Below are 15,932 nucleotides of genomic sequence, written 5' to 3'. Positions count from 1 at the left end.
CTGCTAGGACTACCTTCTTAAGGCCCAATCACAGAGTCCAGTCCTCTTTCCCTCAACTCTTTTATGTTTATTACTATCTCGTTAATTTAGATTACTGCTTCTACTAGTTTAATGTTAGTTGTACTTGATATGTCTTTATTATTGTTTTATCTCTCATGTATATAACATTCATATATTAGAACACATGCTTTTTCTTTCATGTTTTAGTATCATGTGAACTTAGGCAAGCCTTAAACAATAAAGGATTAAAAGAGGAAATTAGCTAATAGTAGATCCTTAGTTCGCTAGTTATAATCTGCTCGCTAATTACTATGTTTTGAGCTCACCCTTCTTTCCTTAAAAGATTTTGAAATCCAGAACTTGGTGAACAGCAACTCTATTTATAAAGAAAAATCAGAATTTCAAGAAACTGTCACCTGTAAGGAATTTTCGGTATATAACCCCCTTCTTTGAAAAATCTCCAAATCTAAGGTAATTCCAGATACATTTTCTCACAAAACATCTCTTAGGCATTGTGTAAATAACCGTCCCCCAAATCAAAGTATTTTCATAACTCAATCTCTTTTATAAACTTATAAAACCTAGAATGCTTACGAACTAATTTCAAAACACTTTTAACATCTCTTATGAACCCTTTCATAAACTCATATCCCTTTAAGACCCTGCATTCTTTCTATCAATATCATCCTTAGGTGTACAGTAAGCAGTCGTCCTTATTATTAATCAAAGAATTTTACAAATAATTGATCCCAAACTTAGTCTAAATCCTATGGAGCTACCTCAGGTAGATTTTTAGGGGTGCCTACCACCTTCCCCTTAGAAGAACAAGAACCCTTACCCATAATCTCACAGGTTAGCAGACCAATAAAAAACACGACATAGTAATCAAAATAGGTACCCTAGTATACCTTTAAATATTAGGTGGCGACTCTCTTTCATCAACAACAGAGAAATCACAAGTTGAATCCTGTCTTGACTAGTGCAAAATAGGGTGCAACTGTCCCCTTGACAGGTTGACAGTCTTCCTAGTAGGATATCAGCTCAGGGAAGGGTGTTAGTGCACTACACTTGCTCCGGAGTTGCCTATTTGATCAGTATGATTTGGGCATGTATTGATTGGTATGGCGGGGCTCTGTTTCGACCTTGACGACATTTATGTACTCTTAGAGGCTTGTAGACAGATGTCATGTATATGGATACTTGTATGGCCTTGTCAGCCTATGTTTTTAGTGTACAAATGATCATGTTGGGTCGTCCTATATCCAGTATTCTCTTATGTTTTATTCTAGTTACCTCATGACGACCCTTCTAGCCCATTTACCCATGATGGTGTGATAAGAAAAATACGTTACATTGGTTCTCGGTTGAGTAAGGTACCGGGTGCCCGTCGCGGCCCTCCGGTTGGGGTCATGCCAAAAGGAAAGAAGGGATAGACTTTGCATACCTTAACCCCGTTGAGTCCTTAGTACCTTCCAAGAAACTCTTCAAACAACTCAACTCAATCAATCATAGCATAACGAGATTCAAAATCAGTGCTGAGTAAAGGCTATGTCCGTAAGTTAAGCAAGTAGAGCATTTACGTAAATTTGGCAGCATCTCCCCTATAACAAGGTCCTCCTCCAATACCATATACGAACAACAACAACCAGATCAACCCAGCAACATCTAAGTATCAATAACAATACACCATATAACAATAACAAGTCACAACTACTTCATGCTGAGCGGCAAGCTCCGATTGGAACCCGTATACCCAATATAACCCCTTATAGACTTTTTACTTCAACTTAACAGTATCATTAACGTGATAATAAAGTCATTCACCAATGATTCCAGATGTATACCATATTTTTGTAACAAAGAAAACAATTCACAACTCCAATTATCCTCAATTAGCAACTTTATTCACTAGTTCATGTCTAGTCCATCCATTTAATTTAATTAATATCAAGATAAGCTAAGAACATGCTAGAACAAAATATACATACCTCCTGCAATAGCTTCAAGTAAAAAATGCAAGTTATATTTAGCTTACAACAGCCCTCAATGGCAATACAACACCATAGAAGTGATTTAACCTAATCTCCACTTCCAATCTCAATTTTCATATGTTTCCTTCATCAATTACTTGATCAACATATATACATGCATAACAACATAAACCATTTGGAGGTCCGTAGTTGAAATAGGCTTGAAATGGCGAAAGTTGAATTTTTGGAAAGTTTGACTGGAAGTGGACTTTTTGATATCGGGGTCGGATTGGAGTCCCGGAAGTTGGAGTAGGTCCGTGGAATCATTTATAACTAGTGTGCAAAATTTGGGATCAGTCGGATGTGATTTGATAGGTTTCGGCGTCGGTTGTGGATATTGGAAGCTCAAAGTTCATTAGGCTTGAATCTATGTGAGATTCGTGTTTTTGTTGTTGTTCGAGGCGATTTGTGGGCTCGACTAAGTTAATATGATATTTTGGGACTTGATGGTATGTTTGGTTGAGGTCCCGAGGGCCTCAGGTTGATTTCAGGTGGTTAACGGATCAAGTTTAGAACTTAGAGAATTGCTGAAGTTGGAAGCTACAGGTGTAATCGCACCTGCGGAAGTCTCATCGCGGGTGCGAGCTAGCAGAAGCGAGAAGGGAACCGCATAAGCGCTTAAGAAGGAAGTGGGCAGAGGTCACAGGTCTGAGGTCCTTTCCGCACCTGTGTGGCTGCAGATGTGGCGAAGTGAGCGCAGAAGCGGAAATAGAGAGGTGATCTAGGTCCACAGAAGCGGTTGGTGGCTCACAAAAGCGAGTCTGTAAAAGCAGAACCATGGACTGCAGGAGTGGAGGAGATTGCAAAAGTGGGAGTTTGGTCGCTTCTGCAACGCCGCAGATGCGGCTGAGTGTCCGTCGATGCGGCTGAGTGTCCGCAGAAGCGGAATGACTGGGCAGAAGCGGAAGGGTTCGCGATTTTTCTTCATTTTGAAGATTCCAAGCTCGGTCTAAGGCGATTTTTAGAGAGTTTTTGAGGAGATTTTTTAGTTAAGTTCCTTCTGCTCATTTTTTTATCAATAATCTTGTTTCTCCATTCATTTTCCCACCTAGATTGTCTGGTTTTGAACTCGTGGTTGAATGGGCTTTCGGGCTTTGTGACTTTTTTTGGATTTTGAGACGTGGGCCCGGGGGCTGGCTTTGGGCCGATTTTTTGCTTTTGATTAATAACTTCGTATTCTCTTATGGAATTGATCCCTTTAGCCCGTATTGATTTTATCGTTCTGTTTGTGGCTAGATTCGAGTCATTCAGAGGCCGATTTGTGAGGGAAGGTGTATTGGAGTAGAGATTTGCTCGGATTGAGTTAAGTAACACTTCTAAACTTGGCTTTGAGGGTTCGAAGCACCGAATTATTTGTTATATAATTGGTGTTGAGGTGACTCACATGCTAGGTGACAGGAGTGCGAACGTGCACCATGAGAATTGTGATATTGGTCGATTCCATGGCGCGGTATAGCGGATTTATCTTGTTGATATCCGTGTTTTCATCATGTGATAAAGTAATTGAGCTCTCAATCATGCTAGAGATCATGTTTAGGCTATATATTTGTACTGTTGAGACCCATATTAGTCGTTTCTTGCTGTTGACTTGTTGATTTCATTGAAATTTCGTACTCAGCCATATTCATTCATTCATTACATATCATATCTCAGTCTCTGTTTCTTTTTATTGATACATTATATTCTAATTTTCGGGCTTGTTTCATGACATTGTGTGCTCGTAAGAGAGAGACTAGAGAGATTGACGACAGAGTGAGGCCAGGGGCCTGATTATGAGTGACATTTATGGGATCGAGCTGCACGTCGTAGTGGGCTTTACTTATTTATGATAGCGCTTGGGGTGAAGGAGCCCCTCCGGAGTCTGCACTCTACACATACCCCCAATGAGCGAGGTTGATTTATATTGAGGGATGGATCTTCCCTGGACATGGATCTTGTTCGATGCATTTATACCTAGGGATGGATCTTCCCCACGGGATGGATTGGCCCTGCCTAGTACTAAGTGATTGATGGTCAGTTGATGTATATATTCCACGATGGATCTTCCCTAGCCCGGATTGGCCATATACAGTACTGAGTGATTGAGCATTTTGAGAGTGTGAGCACATGAGGCTTTCAGCATGGTGCATCACATACAACATGTGCGTTGGTATTTATAAGTAGAGATGTTATATTCCTCATATCATTCTAAATTGATCTATCTTGTTGTATTGAGTTTAACTGTTGAATTTGAAAGCATGTCTATGTTTATGCTCTATTATTTTTATATTGAACTGTACCGGTTGAGTTCGTCACTACTATCAGTCCGAAGGGTAGATTTGTTACTTATTGAGTTGGTTGTACTCACGCTACACCCTGCACCTCGTGTACAGATATAGATTCTTCCGGTCACGAGACTGCTGAGTTGTGGAGTCTGGATCTTCGGAGATTATCAAGGTAGCTTGGCATTCGCAGACCTTGACTCTTCTCCTTTATCTTCATTTTATATTTCAGTTTTACTCTCTAGACATTGTATTAGACTATCTTCCGTTGTAGATGCTCATGTACTCGGTGACACCCCGATTTTGGGAGAGATTTGTATTGAGGTGCGAATTTTATTCTGTTTTCAAAAGTTTTTCCTTAAATTTAACTACTTTCGTATTTTTCAAGCTTTTGATGTGTTGAAATGGTAGAGTAGTTGGCTTGCCTAGTTCCACGATAGGCGCCATCACGACTGTTTAGTTTTGGGTCATGACAAGTAAGATTTGTATTGAGTTGCGAATTTTATTCTGTTTTTAAAAGGTTTTTCTTAAATTTAACTGCTTCCATATTTTTCAAAGATTTTGATGTGTTGAAATGGTTGAGTAGTTGGCTTGCCTAGTTCCACGATAGGCGCCATCACGACGGTTTAGTTTTGGGTCGTGATAAGTTGGTATTAAAGTCTAGGTTACATAGGTCTCACGAGTCATGAGCAGGTTTAGTATAGTCTTGCGGATCGCTACGGACACGTTTGTACTTATCTTCGAGAGGCTGCCGAACCCTTAGAAAACTTCACATTTTTTAATCCTTGTCGTGCGATTATGTTGATTTCGATAACTAAACTTCTATTATTCTATTCTCTCATAGATGGTGAGGACACGTACTACCGGAAAGGATGGACAACCACCAGTATGACCAGTTTGGGCCGCGACAGGCCGACGTTGCGGTAGGGGCAGAGGTGCAGCTCGTACAGCAGCTAGGGCAGCACCTATAGACCCACCAGTTGCTCCAGCTCAGGAGCAGGTACCAGATGTAGTTGAGCCAGTGGGGCCAGCTCAGGCACCAGCTGTGCCCAAGGTGATTCCAGGCCTTCAGGAGGCTTTGGCTCAGATTATGACTGTATGCACCAGCCTTGCTCATGCGGTCTCTGTTTCGGTCGTAGCAGCCACTTCTCAGGCCGGGGAGGTGCTTAGACTCCTGCCACCAGCATACCAGAGCAGGTAATGCAGGGACTCCAGACACCAGGAGCACTACCAACCCAGCCAGTTGCAGCTGCTCAGGCCCATGTGGTTCCTATTATTACTGATGATGAGCAAAGGAGGCTCGAGATATTTGGGAAGCTTCAGGCTCCATCTTTTAGTGGGGCATAGTCGAAGGATACCCAGGGTTTCTTGGACAAGTGCTAGCGGATTCTTCGTACAACAATTATTTTAGAGACCAGTGGGGTCTCGTTCACCACGTTTTAGTTTTTTGGGGTTGCCTTCAAATGGTGGGAGGCTTATGAGAGGCGCAAGCCGGTCGATGCAGCACCACTTACATGGTAGGAGTTCTCCGTTCTCTTCTTGAAGAAGTTCGTGTCGTAGTCTTCCTGAGAGGAACTGTGTAGATAGTTTGAGTAGCTATGTCAGGATGGCATATCTGTGACGCAGTACGAGATGAGGTTTTCTGAGTTGGCCCATCATGCATTTTGGTTGGTTCCCACTGATAGGGAGCGAATATGAGGTTCATTGAAGGCCTCACATATCAGTTGTGGTTGCATATGACTAGGGAGAGGGTGTCTGGTGCTAGTTTTGATGAGGTTGTTGATATTGCTCGGCAGATAGAGATGGTCCGCAGCCAAGAGCGGGGTGAGAGGGAGGCCAAGAGGCCTCGTGGATCGGGTGGTTTTAGTGGTGCTCCTTTTGGGGGTCAATTCTACCACGGTAGGGGGCGCCCTTATAGGCACGCCCAAACGGCTCGTCCAGTTCACTGTGGTGTATCATCCGGTCGTGGTTCGTATAGTACACATTAGTGTCATTCATCTATCAGTGCCCTTCCAACTCAGAGTTCGTCTCGTGCACCATCAGCCCAGGGTTCGTCTGTACCGGGCCCTTATGATAGTTATTCTGGTTCTTGGGGTCCGTCTCAGTACTCACCGCCATTCACAGGGAGGGGTTGTTTTGAGTGTGGAGATTTGGGTCACCTCAAGAGGCATTGTTCCCGCCTTTCGGGAGGTCCAACTCAATAGAGGAGTCTGCATACGACTGTAGCACCGGTTACTTCACCACCCAGCCAGCCAGCTCGGGGTGCAGCTCAGGCAACTAAGGGCCACCCTAGAGGGGGAGGCCGATCACGTGGCGGCCAGGCCCGATTCTATGCTCTTCTTGCCAGACCAGATGTCATTTCTTCTGACACAGTGATCACAGGTATTGTCTCAGTATACCACATGGATGTCTTTATATTATTTGACCCTGGTTCCACTTACTCATATGTATCATTGTAGTTTGCTCATTATCTGGATATGCCCGATGAGTCCTTAGTTTCATATGTTCATTTATCTACATCGGTGGGCGATACTATTGTTGTGGACCGTGCAAACCGGTCGTGTGTAGTGACTATTGAGGGATTGGAGACTAGAGTTGATCTCTTGCGGCTTAGTATGGTCGATTTTGGTATGGATTGGTTGTCTCCATGTCATGCAATTTTAGATAGTCACGCTGACCGTAATGTTGGCGATGTCGGGGTTTCCAAGGATTGAATGGAAAGGTTCTCTAGACTATGTATCCATCAGAGTGATTTCATATTTGAAGGCCCAGCGGATGGTTGGGAACGGTTGTGTATCTTATTGGCCTTTGTGAGGATATTAGTGCTGATACCCCTACTATTGATTCTATTTCGGTGGTGCGAGATTTTTCGGATGTGTTTCCTGCAGACCCATCGGACATGCCGCCCGACAGGGATATTGACTTTGGTATTGACTTGGTACCTGGAACTCAACCCATTTCTATTCCATCGTACCGTATGACACCGGATGAGTTGAAAGAATTGAAAGAGTAGCTTTAGCAACTTCGTGATAAGGGGTTTATTAGGCCTAGTGTGTCGCCTTGGGGTGCACCAGTTCTGTTTGTATAGAAGAAGGATGGTACTATGCGGATGTGCATTGATTATAGGCAATTGAACAAAGTTACAATCAAGAAAAAGTATCCTTTGTCGCGCATTGATGATCTATTTGACCAGCTTCAGGGAGCGAGGGTGCTCTTTAAGATTGATTTGAGGTCTAGGCATCACCAATTGAAGATGCGGGACTCAAATATTCTAAAGATAGAATTCAGGACCCGTTATGGTCATTATGAGTTCCTTATGATGTCTTTTGGGCTGACCAACGCCCCAGCAACATTCATGCATCTGATGATTAGTGTATTTCAGCTTTATCTTGACTCGTTTGTCATAGCATTCATTGATGATATCCTGGTGTGCTCTCGTAGCTAAGAGGAGCATGCCCAGTATTTGAGGATTGTGTTGCAGCGGTTGAGGGAGGAGAAGCTTTATGCCATGTTCTCCAAGTGTGAGTTTTGGCTCATTTCAGTGGCATTCTTAGGGCACGTGGTGTCTAGTGAAGGATTCAGGTTGATGCGAAGAAGATAGAGGCGGTTTAAAGTTGGCCGAGACCGTCCTCAGCTACGGAGATTCGGAGCTTTCTTGGGTTGGCAAGTTATTGTCGTCGCTTCGTGGAGGGTTTCTCGTCTATTGCATCGCCCTTAACCAAATTGACCCAAAAGGGTGCTCCTTTCAGGTGGTTGGATGAGTGTGAGGAGAGCTTTCAGAAGCTCAAGACTGTCTTAACCACAACTCCAGCTCAAGTTTTACCTCCAGCTTCTGGTTCTTTTATAGTGTATTGTGATGCTTCTTGGATTGATATTGGGTGTGTCTTGATGTAGGAGGATAGAGTGATTGTTCACGCTTCACGCTAGTTGAAGCCACATGAGAAGAACTACCATGTCTATGATTTGGAGTTAGCTGCTTGTTCATGCATTGAAGATTTGGAGGCATTATCTCTATGGTGTCTTGTGAGGTATTTACAAATCATCAGAGTCTCCAACACTTGTTCAAATTGAGGATGCAGGGCTGATGTGTGTGCCTAATGTGGATGGGTTACGTGACTTGATTCTCGAGGAGGACCATAATCCGTGGTATTCCATTTATCCGGGTGCCGCGAAGACGTACCAGGACTTGAAGCAACACTATTGGTGTAGAAGGATGAAGAAGGATATAGTGGGGTTTGTAGCTTGGTGCCTTAACTGTCAGCAGGTAAAGTATGAGCATCAAAGACCGGGCGGATTGCTTTAGGTGCTAGAGATTCCAGAGTGGAAATGGGAGTGGATCACCATGAACTTCGTAGTTGGCATCCCACGGACTTCGAGGAAGTTCAATGCTATTTGGGTGATTCTGGATCGGCTGACCAAGTCCGTGCACTTCATTCCAATCGGGACTACTTATTCTTCAGAGCGATTGGCTGAGATTTACATCCGCGAGATTGTTCGCCTTTACAGTGTGCCAGTGTCCATCATTTCATATCGGGGCACGTAGTTTACATCGCAGTTTTGGAGAGCCGTGCTGCGAGACTTGGGCACCCAGGTTGAGTTGAGTACAGCATTTCACCTTTAGACTGACGGATAACCCAAGCGCATTATTCAGATATTGGAGGATATGCTACGCGCTTGTGTCACTTATTTCGGGGGTTCATGGGATCAGTTTCTACGCTCGCAGAGTTTGCCTACAACAGCAGTTATCAGTCAAGCATTCTGATGGCTCCGTATGAGGCTTTGTATGGGAGACGGTGTCGATCTCCGGTTTGTTGGTTTAAGCCGGGTGAGGCTAGGCTATTGGGTACTGACTTGGTTATGGATGCATTGGACAATGTTAAATTGATTCAGGATCGGCTTTACACGGCGCAGTCTAGGCAGAAGAGTTACGCCGATTAGAAGGTTCGTGATGTTTCTTACATGGTTGGGGAGAAGGTTCTGCTCAAGGTTTTTCCCGTGAAGGGTGTTGTGAGGTTCGGGAAGAAGGTCAAGGTTAGCCCTCGGTATATTAGGCCGTTTGAGGTACTTCAGAGGATTAGACAGGTGCTTACAAGCTTGCCTTGCCACCTAGTTTGTCGAGTGTGCATCCAGTATTTCATGTTTATAAACTCCATAAGTATGTCTTCGATCCGTCTTATGTTTTGGATTTCAGCACGGTTTAGTTGGATGGTGATTTGACTTACAGTGTGGAGCCGGTGGCCATTTTGGATCGGCAGGTTAGAAAGATGAGGTCAAAGGATATAGTTTAAGTGAAGGTGCATTGGAGAGGTCAGCCATTTAAGGAGTCTACTTGGGAGATCGAGCGGGAGATGCGGAGCAGATATCCACACCTATTTGAGACTCCAGGTATGTTTCTAGACCTCTTCGAGGACGAACGTTTGTTTAAGAGGGGGAGGATGTAACGACCCGGCCGGTTGTTTTGAGAGTTGTAGCCCCATTCCCCCATTTTTTGCTCATTTTGTACTTCATAGCTGTTAGGTTACTTGTCGGGTTAGTCGGTTTGGGTCCAGAGGGATTTCGAAATGAATTGAGATACTTAGTCTCAAAGTTGGAAGCTTAAGCTGAAAAGGTTGATCGCATTTTGATTTATGTGTAAACAACTCCGGAGTGGATTTTTGATGATTCCCTTAGCTTTGTTGGGTGAATTTAGACTTAGGAGTGTGTCGGGATTGTGATTAAGAGGTCCGTAGTTGAAATAGGCTTGAAATGGCGAAAGTTGGATTTTTGAAAAGTTTGACTGGAAGTGGACTTTTTGATATCGGGGTGGGATTGGAGTTCTGGAAGTTGGAGTAGGTCTGTGGCGTCATTTATGACTTGTGTGCAAAATTTGGGGTCAATCGGACGTGATTTGATAGGTTTCGTCGTCGTTAGTAGATATTGGAAGTTCAAAGTTCATTAGGCTTGAATCTATGTGTGATTCGCGTTTTTGATAATGTTTGAGGTGATTTGAGGGCTCGACTAAGTTCGTATGATGTTTTGGCACTTGATGGTATGTTTGGTTGAGGTCTCGGAGGCCTCGGGTTGATTTCGGGTGGTTAACGGATCTTGTTTGGAACTTAGAGAATTGATTAAGTTGGAAGCAGATGGTGTAATCGCACCTGCGGAAGTCTCATCGCAGGTGCGAGCTCGTAGAAGCAAGAAGGGAACTGCAGAAGCGGTCAAGAAGGAAGTGGGCAGAGGTCACAGGTGCGAGGTCCTTTCTGCACCTACGTGCCGCAGATGCGGCGAAGTGAGCGCAGAAGCGGAAATAGAGAGGTGATCTAGGTCCGCAGAAGCGGTTGGTGGCTCGGAAAAGCGTGTCCGCAGAAGCGGAACCATGGACCGCAGGAGCGGATGAGACCGTAGAAGCGGGAGTTTGGTCGCTTCTGCGACGCCGCAGATGCAGCTGAGTGTCCGTAGGAATGACTGGGCAGAACATATAAAAACAAGGGTTCGTGATTTTTCTTCATTTTGGACATTCCAAGCTCGGTCTAAGGCGATTTTGAGAGGGTTTTTGAGAAGATTTTTTAGGTAAGTTCCTTGTGCTCATTGTTTGTCAATAATCTTGATTCTCCATTGATTTTGTCACCTAGATTGTGTTGTTTTGAGGTGAAATTTGGGGATTTGAGGCTTGGGATTTGGAGAAAGTGATTTGGGGATTTGGGTGGCGATTTTGGTGTCGGATTTCAATAAATTTGGTATGGTTGAACTCATGGTTGAATGGGCTTTCGAATTTTGTGACTTTTGTCGGATTACGAGACGTGGGTCAAGGGGCAGCTTTGGGCCGATTTTTGGCTTTTGATTAGTAACTTCGTATTCTCTTATAGAATTGATTCCTTTAGTCCGTATTGATTGTATCGGTTACACCCCGTGTTTTCGTACGTAAGAGTACATCATAAGTCAATTAATGTAATCTCAGAAATGGAATCATCTTTGAAAGTTTACAAAGTTAGTTCATCATGTTAACGTGGAGGTTACAAATATTTAAGATCATTAGTACCAAGTAGCAAGAGGGTTTGAAGGCTTAGAAGCTAAACGAATTGAAGAAAATAAGTTTCGTCGAAACTCGACAAGTTGGAATGTTTTACCATATACTTTTGGGGTGAGACTAGGGTTATTAACATTATAAGGAGATTATTTTATGAGTTATTTTAGTCGTACAATAGTTGGTGTTATGTTTTGAAGTCAAGCGAGTTGTGGAACAAAAGTTGGAAAAAGGTCATCACAAGTTCCATTCATAATTGTGCTGAAAATTAGGTCAAATGTAACTGAGCTTTTCTCCCAATAGACTTGGAATTAGGGGATGATCTAACTACCAAATTAAAGATCTATGAGTCTAGTTTCTAACGCATTAAACCGTTTGTCGATACGACATTGGAGTAGAGAGATATAGGCATTTTTGCGAGACTGCATAAGCTGCTAGGTGACAAGTAGGTGTGTCACTTACTTGGTTAAATGATAGCCAAAAAATAGGAAATTTCGGGTCGGCCAAAGAGCCCATTTAAAGGTTTATCTCCTGAAATATAACCCTCATTATATATCACAAATAACCAGATCTAAACCCCTGGAAACTTCCTCCCAAAAATTATCCACAAACCCTAATCGATTTTCCCTCTCTTTCAAGTTCTAATTGGGGGTAAAACCTAGAGTTTGAAGAACCAAGGGAAGGGCTGAGTTATCCAACAAGTAATGTGAGTTTACTGCTCTATTTCATACATTCATTCTGCTGTGAATTCATGGTAATTCGTTCTATACATGTAAGAACTCACGGGACGGTGATCGGAAGCCGTGAGTTCGAGTTATTCACTCGTAGCGGAGTGTTTTGTGGACTGTTTTGTGTTGCCGCTGGGATGCGTGTTTTACTACTGTTTTGTGGAGTTTTGGAGGAGGAAGGGTGTGGAGAAACACCGTATAGATGTAGGGTTATGTGCTGGTAGTTCTTTGTAACATTTCCGGGTCGTTTGACACGACTACGGTGGCCATCGTATGTATGAAGTGATTAGGTTGTGCGTGGACTGTTTTGGGAGGCCCAATATGATTATTATTGATATTGTTTGGGCTGTTTGGTAATTGTTTGGAATTGTGTGAAGTCATATATATAGGGGAGGTGTTGTCCGTTTCATTGTAAAATAGGTTGTGGTCGATACATCATAGGTTCGACGCTTAAACGATAACGAGAGTGTCATTTCTCTTATTGTAGACTAAGGAGCCGTGAAATTGCATAGCCTGAGGTTGGGAAGAATATACAAGGTATGTTAAGGCTATTCTTTCTTTCTTTTGGCATGATCTAAAGTGAAATGAATACGCTACTTCATAACGGATCTACTCCTAGCAACTAAGATTGTCCATGTTGTTCTTTCCTTATAAAATTATTCTACGCAAGTGTGTATGATCCTTGAATCCTACTAAGGTTCATATTGAGGGTATGGATGTCCTCATATTGAGGGTATGGATGTCCATAATGTTCTTAAGTCACTCCAAAAGGTTTAGAACGTGATTCCATGAGTCTAGCATGCATTATATATAGTATCTATTTTACTCAACCGAGCCGCGCAATAGTCGATCGGGTATGGCACCTATTGTGCAACCACTGATCAGTTGGGTTTACCGAGCTCCACATGGCCGGGTACGATTCTTCCGAGCCTTTTGATGGCCGGGTACGTTTTTACCGAGTCCTCTTTGAGGCCGGGTACGATATGATGATGATGATGCCCACAGAGCCGAATGTTTTTAAAAGTTTATGTATATATATGTATTATACATTTCATGTCAGTAGTCCCCAGAGGCACTCAGATGTTACAGGTTGTATCTTCTCTATCTCTCTTGCATTACAGTTCTTGTTTATGCTTCCATGCCTTACATACTCGGTACTTTATTCGTACTGACGTCCCTTTTGCCTGGGGACGCTGCGTTTCATGCCCGCAGGTCCCGATAGACAGGTTGACATTCCTCCAAGTAGGCTATCAACTCAGCGGAAGGTGTTGGTGCACTCCACTTGATTCGGAGTTGCCTATTTGGTCAGTATGCTTTGGATATGTATTGATTGGTATGGCGGGGCCCTGTCCCGACCTTTATGATATTAGGTACTCCTAGAGGTTTGTAGACAGATGCCAGGTGTATGGATAATTTTATGGCCTTGTCGGCCTATGTTATGAGTTTACAAATGGTCATGTCGGCCTTATAGGCCCGTATGTCACATGTATAAGTTTGCATATCATGTTGGGTCGTCATATGTTGAGTATTCCCTTATGTTTCATTCTTGTTATGTCATGATGAGTTTCCTGGCCCATTTACCCGTGATAGTATGATAAGAAAGATATTTTACGTTGGTACTCGGTTGAGTAAGGCACCGGGTGCTCGTCGCGGCCCTTCGGTTTGGGTCGTGACAAAAGTGGTATCAAAGCAGTTCTGTCCTAGGGAGTCTACAAGCCGTGTCTAGTAGAGTCTTGTTTATGGGTGTGTCGTGCACCACACTTATAAGCAGGAGGCTACAGGGCATTTAGGTTTGTCACTCTTTCTTCTTACTCTAGATCGTGTGGTAGAGCTCAGTTGTAAGGGTTCAAACTCCTAAATTCTATTTTATTCATAGTACAAGGATACCTACATCCACAAAGATAGTTGGTAAGAGATTGAATGTGGCTCTGGAAGAGCTGAGTTAGAGGAACTTGATTTTGCATCACACTGATGATGAGTAAATGTAAGTTCTTCAGCAGATCATGTGTCTACTATGATGTGTGAGTTTCTTGAGAAGGAGCCCCAAGGAATGGATATCTATCCACCCATATGGTAAAAAGCAATAAGAGAATCAGAAGGTAGATACAAGTTTCAACAAGCAAAAGAAGCAAGGTGAAGAAGGGTACGAGGTATCCAGTTAGTGAAGATTATCAGTTTTTACAATTCAGGCAGAGAAACATAAGTATTATAATTTACTTTCAACAATTACAAAGATATATACAATTGGCCCCACCCATCTCAGTTATGCCCTATGGGAGTTGACAAATATAGTTCAATAGAAGAACGGGATAGCAAAATCCAATTGGGGTTAGAGTAACCCAAAATGGTAGATGGATTATTATCATTAGCTAACGTTTCCGAAGGATATTGCAAATGTGGTAATAGTGCTCCTTGTGAGACACCCTGATGGTGCAATATAGAATAGTACATTTAGATACGAATAGTAGAATGTATGTAAAAAATTTAGAAGATTGGCACTGGAATCCAAGAAGGGATAAATATTTACCTTTGTATGGCTCCCATTTCTAGTATAGAGAGAATGCTAGGTGACCTGAAGCGCCAATGAGATGAAGCAAGGGGAGCTAAAAGTGAAAGAATGTTTGTTGAAGTTGTCATAATAAGTGATAGACACAAAAATTAGCCGGAGAATAAGAAGAGAGTAAATGAAGCATTATGAGTAAGATGTGATAAATAGATGATAACGGTAAATCAAAATATGACAGAATGACAGAGTCTACAGTCAAGTGAAGGGAAAGACAAGAGGAGACATGTCCTGAAAATATAAACGAGTATAAGCCATACAGTTGTATCCTCATTTCGAGAAATAAGTTGGTGACCAGAATGTGATTACCAAAAGGCTAAGTTAGACCCCCGGAGTAATAAAAATCAGTATGGGCTGGAGAACAAGATAAATTGAACATGAATTAGGGATTTAAGGAATCGGTAATAGTCGGCATCGTGAGAATTTTAGAGATCGTGTTCCAACAATAACAAAATGGACAACAAAAGAATAACCTTTAAAGGTCATTCAGGAAGAGGCTTCCCTAAAGCGAGCAATGTGAGCAAAGTTAAGCTTAAGGGACTAAGTGTGCCAGTTGCACTAGGTGTCACCTTTGTGCGTAAGAAATTTAGTTATCCCCAGTATAGAAGGGTTACCATAAGGCGAGTAAGGGTCATTGATGATGTGAAAACACGCCAAAGACGAAGAGGTAACTATGGAATGGTAAAGGAAGAATGTGGTAAAAAAAAGTGAAAGGAATGAGAATGCATCTGTTCAGATCCTACATATATGATGTGACTCCAAAACATTATGCAAGTATGATGCAGGGGAGAAGCAATAAGAGTTCTGCACTTGACGATATTGACAAATAAGTGCAAAATGAACACTTGATACATAAGGAGCCACTACGATAGGTAACTTAAGAGTAAATAACCAAAGAGAGATTACACGGAATATAGATATGAGAATGGACCAACGAGTAGTTAGTAGTTGATTCGGGAAGAGCCTAGTTATGGCTAGACAAGAGGATATAGACAAATCATGCAGATTGTGCAAGGTAAACGTAGTGAAACCCTACATAGTGAATTCGGTCTTGCAGATATAATGACATCGTGATCCTTGAGAAATATTTGGATAGGATTTGGGGTAGTTAAAAGTACCGTATAAGTGTTACAGAGATAAAAGAAAGTGCCGCCAGGGAGATAGCAAAAATTTCAGTTCAGAAGCAACCTTACGAGCACAAGAGTGCGGAGGTAGGTAACTATCGATAATTATAGGCAAGCAAGTACATCAAAAATTCCTTCGGGTATACCACGTAATCAGCTCGCAACTTTATAGGAGTCAGAGGATCTCCCTTAAGTACTACAGCAAATGACTAGCTGAGGAAAA

Source organism: Nicotiana attenuata, chromosome 11 (assembly GCF_001879085.1).
Source record: "Nicotiana attenuata strain UT chromosome 11, NIATTr2, whole genome shotgun sequence".
Taxonomy (NCBI): domain Eukaryota; kingdom Viridiplantae; phylum Streptophyta; class Magnoliopsida; order Solanales; family Solanaceae; genus Nicotiana; species Nicotiana attenuata.
This window is presented reverse-complemented; position numbering follows the sequence as displayed.